The following is a 6000-nucleotide window of genomic DNA, read 5'->3' as shown; positions in this document are numbered from 1 at the left end:
GAAGTTTCTTAGGGAGAAAGACTTGTAGTAAATAGCAATCAAGAGCGTGGTAGGAGCAAATCTCGACATAGATCAGGCAACAACAACAAGACTCATTCTAAGTCAAGAAAGAAGAAGGTGATCACTTGCTATAAGTGTGGAGGAAAAAGTCATATGAAGAGAGATTGTTTAGAGATAAAGAAATATATTGCAGAGAACAAAGGTAGTTCGCCAAAGTGTAAATATAATTAAAGAGGAAAATTTAGAGAGTGATGATGGAGATATGCTATCAGTTATGTTGAGTTCAAAGCAGTTGACAGATGTATGGATCTTAGATTCTGCATGTTCATATCACATGACTCCAAACAAAGAGTGGTTTTACACCTACTGGATAATAAATTTTGGTTCAATGTTGATAGAAAATGATGTGTCATGCAGAGTTATCGTCATAAGGAACGTCAGAATCAATATATTTGATGGTGTAATCAGAACCCTATATGATGTCAAACATATGTCATAGCTAAGGAAGAACTTGATCTCACTAGACAAACTAGATGATATTGGTTGTAATTACAAATCAGTCAACGGGGTGATAAAGGTCAATAAAGGAGCTCTGATAGTAATGAAAGGATAGAAGTTAGCAAGGAACTTTTACAAGTTGGTAGGGACTACGGTTGTAGGTAAAGTCACCTCTGGGAGTCTAAATCAAACTGTACAATCTGGTGGCATATTTGGCTAGGTATATGGGTGAATGTGAGATACTGGAACTTCACAAGAGAGATTTATTGAATGATGTCAAGACGTGCAAACTTGAATTCTATAAATTATGTGTTCTTGGAAAATAAAGTAAAGTGCAATTCAAGACGGCGGCAATACACAAGAAGAGGGGATTCTGGACTATGTACATATGAACCTCTAGGGACCAACCAGTATAGCATCATGAGGAGGGCACTTATATTTTATGAGTTTTATTGATAATTACTTACGAAAGGTCTGGGTATACTTTATGTGTCATAAATTAGAAATTTTTGTAAAGTTTAAACGGTGAACAATTGAAGTGGAGAACCAGATTAGAAGGAAGATCAAATATCTTAGGTCAGACAATGAGACTGAGTACATGAATTCAAAATTTTAGTAATTTTGTGAGCAGCATGTGATAATGAGGCATTTCTTGCTTCATAGAATATATTAGCATAACGGGGTGGTGGAAAGGTTAAATAGGGAAATCATTAAGAAGGCAAGATGTCTTACGTTAAATGCGGAACTAACAAAGAATTTCTGGGTAGAAATGATTAATATGACATGTTATTTCATTAATAGATCACCAAGAATAACACTAGAAGGTAAAGTATCAGAAGAAATATAAACAAAGAATCCTGTAAATTACTCTCATATTCGAGTTTTTGGATGTCCAACCTATATACACATATCTAGCGAGGAAAAATCAAAGTTAGATGTAAAGTCAAACTAATGAATTTTTCTGTTGGTATGGGAAGCATCCAACAATCGAACCTAAATTTTGATAATGGCAAAGGATTCAAAGTTAAGATGATTTGTGATCTAATGTGTTGAATGAGCTTGCAGGAAAAGTCCTAAGATATCTTAGACAAAAGTCCTAGCTGCGGTTAGGCAGACAGGAAAATCCTAGGGGGTGGTAACCCTAGGCGGAAAGCCTTGATGGGTCAAGGTCTTCGGGCAAAAGTCTTAGAGTCAGAGACTTTAGGTGGAAAGTCCTGGTGTTGCGAACCAGGTGAAAGACTAGGCGGGTCGTGGAGCGGACGTCCAGCAGAAAGACTTGAAGACTCAAATGCTGAGCAAAAGTCCAGTTGGTCTGGAAGACCGGTCTGGCAATAGGTATAATCTCATGAGTGGAGTAGGTGAGGACGCATTCCCTGAAGAGGGAACAGTAGGCGTCAATTCGACCTAGGGTTTCCGGGTCGAAAATCCAAAGTCAGAATCGAACAGTCCGATGACTGTCAAACATCTTTGTTTATCTTATTATTATGTGCTAACTTTGTGTTGCAAGGTATGCTTGGTATTTTGGGACTAACGTATCTTGCAAGAAGCAAAAAAGACACTTAAAACTTGGATGAATAATGTCCGGGGTGCCTCCATGGAGCTTGGAGGCGCCTCGGATGCTTTGGCAAAAGCTGCGCAAGAAGCCAACTTGGAGGCGCCCTCAAGGAGTGCTGAGGCGCCTCAGACGACATTGGAGGCACCCTCAAGGGAGATCGAGGCGCCTTCAAGAGGATAGGCTGCGATCGGTTCAACCCTTATCTTCGCCGCGGAAACGGCGGAGTTGAGGGCAGCCTCAAGGAAGTTGAAGGCGCCCTCAATGGGCTTTATAAGGAGGTCTCGAGCAGCAGCATGAATTATCACATTCTGAGCCATCTTTCAGCAGCGCACTGCCAACGAGATGATCTGGTTGAGCTACAACAAGACCCCCACGACCCGAAGCTACGAAGTTTCATTTCTTTGTTGTCGGTATAGTTTTTCTATTACTGTTATTGTAATAACTTTTGTAATACTTGTGCGATTATAGTGATTGCCCAAAGTAAACGCTCAATGAGTATGAACCTTGGAGTAGGAGTCGCCCTAGGCTTTGAACCAAGTAAAAACACTTGGTATCCTTCTGTGTTGTGTTTTAATTTCCGCTGCATTTACTCAATAGTTTTTCGTATACGAAAAGTGAAAGCCACGAGCGCTATTCACCCCCCTCTAGCGCGTCTCGATCCAACATTTTTCTAGGGTATTAAAAAGGAGTTAAAGGCTTCATGTTTTGGGATTCTAAGGCAAACAAGGTGGTGATCAATAGAGATGAGGTATTTGATGAAAAGACCATGTTATAAAGTACTCAGGAAGATGAAAAGTAAACATCACATATCAACAAGCAGAAGGACATTGTGCAAATGGAACTAGAGACTCATGACTCTAATAATGATAGCTCAATGCAAATAGAACATCACAATATACTTGGAGGAAAGACGAGACGGGTCATAAAGCCACCTACTAGATACGATTTTAAAGACTTGATATCTTATGTGCTTATCACTAGTAGTAGAAATCCTACATCTTTTCAAGAGGTAGTACACAACTCTAATAAGGATAAGTGGATGGGTGATATAGCAGAGGAGATGGATTCATTATATAAGAACCAAATGTACGATCTAGTGGAACTTCTTGAAGGAAAGTGAACTATAGGGTGCAAGTAGCTATTCATGAAAAAGGAAATCATGTTAGAAAAAGAAGAAGTGAAGTTCAAGACTCGATTGATAAAAAAGGGGTATTCACAAAGAAAGAAGATTAACTATGAAGAGATTTTCTCTCTAGTGGTAAGATATACATTAATTAGAACGGTGTTGGCTTTCATGGCACACCACAATTTGCAGCTGGAGCAAATGGATCTGAAGACATTAGAGGAGCAGATTTTTATGTCATAACCTGAGGGATTTAGCCAGCTCGGACAAGAGAAGTTGGTTTGCAAGTTGAAAAAATCGCTCTATAGATTGAAATAATCTCATAGGCAATAGTACAAAAATTTTGATTCATATATGATTCAAAACAGATATAAGAGATGCGAGTATAATTGTTGCATATATGTGAAGAGCCTTGAAGATGAATCATTAGTTTTCTTACTATTATACATGAATAACATGCTCATTATTGAGAAGAAGATGAAAGAGGTTGACAAATTGAAGAGACTATTGAGCAAAGTATTTAATATAAAAGATTTGGGAGAGACCAAGAAGATTTTTGAGATGGAGATTCACATGGATAGAGCTACAGAAAGATTAGGTTTGTCTCAAAGTAGCTATATGGAGAAGACACTGGATAGGTTTAATATGAAGAATGCAAAGTCAATGAGTACACCCCTAGGGCATCACTTAAATTATCTAGTACACAATACCCAAAGAATTATCTAGTACACAATACTCTAAGACAGACAAGGAGATCTAGGAGATGTCAAAGGTTCCTTATGTCAGTGTAGTTTGTTGTCTGATATATGTCATAGTTTGCACGAGACCAGATTTGACACAAGTAGTTAGTATGATAAGCAAATTTTTCTCAAATCCTAGTCAACCACATTGGAATGCAATAAAATAGTTTTTTATATACTTGAGAAATACAACTGATTATGACATCATGTTCAGTGAACAATCGAAAGATCTTTCAATTGTTGGGTACGTGGATGAAGAGTATATAGAAGATTTAGATGACAGGAGGTCTACTGTAGGATATATATTCACTTGGTGAGAGAACCTATCTATTGGAAGTCTATAATTCAAGCTATTGTTGTATTATCTACTATAGAATTAGAGTACATGACAGCAGCTGAAGCAACAAAGAAAGTTTTATGGCTTATAGGGTTGGTCAAAGAACTGGGTGTTCGACAAGGTGGAGTTAAAGTGCTATCTATTTAGCGAAGAATCAGTGTATCATGTAAGAATCAAGCACATTGATGTAAGGTTTCACAAGATCAAAGAGCTGATTGCTTTTGGGGGAATTCAATTTGAGAAGGTTTACATTGCAGACAATGTTGTAGACATATTGACAAAGCCTCTGAATTTTAAGTAGATGGTAAGGGAATACTTTGGATGAGGGAATGACTGTGTGCTAGATGTTGACTACCTCTGATAGGAAGTACTATTTGAGGCACACAAATCCGGATTCTTAATTCATCCTAGAAGTACAAATCTGTATAGATAATTGAAGAAAAACTTTTGGTGGAGTGCGATGTTATGAATTGCAAGTGCATGGATACATCGTCCGTAATATAAAAGATTGTCGAATCCACATGAACTGTTAATTAAGCACTAGTTAACTTTGTACGATGAATTATCTAGACAATCGAAAGATGGTTCACAAATGCTAGGAAAAGAAAGAGAAGAGAGAAGAGAGAGTGAGATTGAGAGCGAGAGTAAAGAGAGAGTAGAGAGGGAGAGAATGAACGTAGTGAAAGAAGGATGATAGATTCTAGGATTTTAGTTTTGTTATGATGCTAGTTAATATCTCTATACATTGTTCATCTACCTAACTCCATGCTTATACTCGTGTAGGACTTCTAACTAGAGTCCGGTATAACCCCGCGAAAGTCGCACTGGAGAGTCTACCCAACTTCTAATACCATTAAGTAAAGAACTAACTCTAGAAACTCCAGTTCAGAGAGAATCCCAATTACTAGGACCCCCGGTTATATATTTCTAGAGTTATCTAATGTACTTCCTAATGGTAGCACTAGAGTATCAACTCCAATTAGAACGCTCTAATAAGGATTAGTCCATATGTTAAGATCTTTTGACTCTAGAAAGTGGGTAAGTATCGATGCTTGATAACTAGCATTTTTATCTGTTATTTTGGTTCTTGGACTTGACATTTTTACCCTCTCATACACTTAATTTAATATTTATATCATGTTTTTCGAGTTAAGATTTATTTAGAGCGCTGATATAATTTTTTCTATATTTTTTGATATTTCATCTAAAAAATGTACATCTTATTTGTAGGGAAGCAATCTGGAAGATCTGGACCGTCCATAGAGATCATTTCATTCCAAGAGGAAAGAACCCAATTCAACTCTTAAAGCTCAATCTTGAAGCCCAATTTCATAACTCAATTTCATGCCCTCTTATTGGATCCAAATCTTTCCCCTTAACCCAAAAGCCTCAACTCGTCAAACCTGAACCATTAAGAAAATCGTTCCCTTTTCTCTTTATACGGATGACACAGTGCAGAACCTTCCTCTTCTCGTGTTTTCGTCGACTAGGGCACGCGACTTCTCACCCCCACACTTCTTCTTCTCCTTTCTTTCTCAACTCCAATCGGCGACTTCTTTTCTTTTCTTCACTGCCGCCAGCTGGCCATCCATAGTCCACCTCATCTTCTTGATTCCAATCGGTGACGACAGCAAGCATCCTTGGCGGAAGCTGTAAGCGACAGCGACGATTCCCTCGATCTAGCTCAACTCACCAACGAGGTGTTGGATCGAAAGCGCTAGAGGGAGCCTCCCTTTATGATTATTCC

This window comes from Zingiber officinale, chromosome 2B (genome assembly GCF_018446385.1).
Source record: "Zingiber officinale cultivar Zhangliang chromosome 2B, Zo_v1.1, whole genome shotgun sequence".
Lineage (NCBI taxonomy): Eukaryota > Viridiplantae > Streptophyta > Magnoliopsida > Zingiberales > Zingiberaceae > Zingiber > Zingiber officinale.
This window is presented reverse-complemented; position numbering follows the sequence as displayed.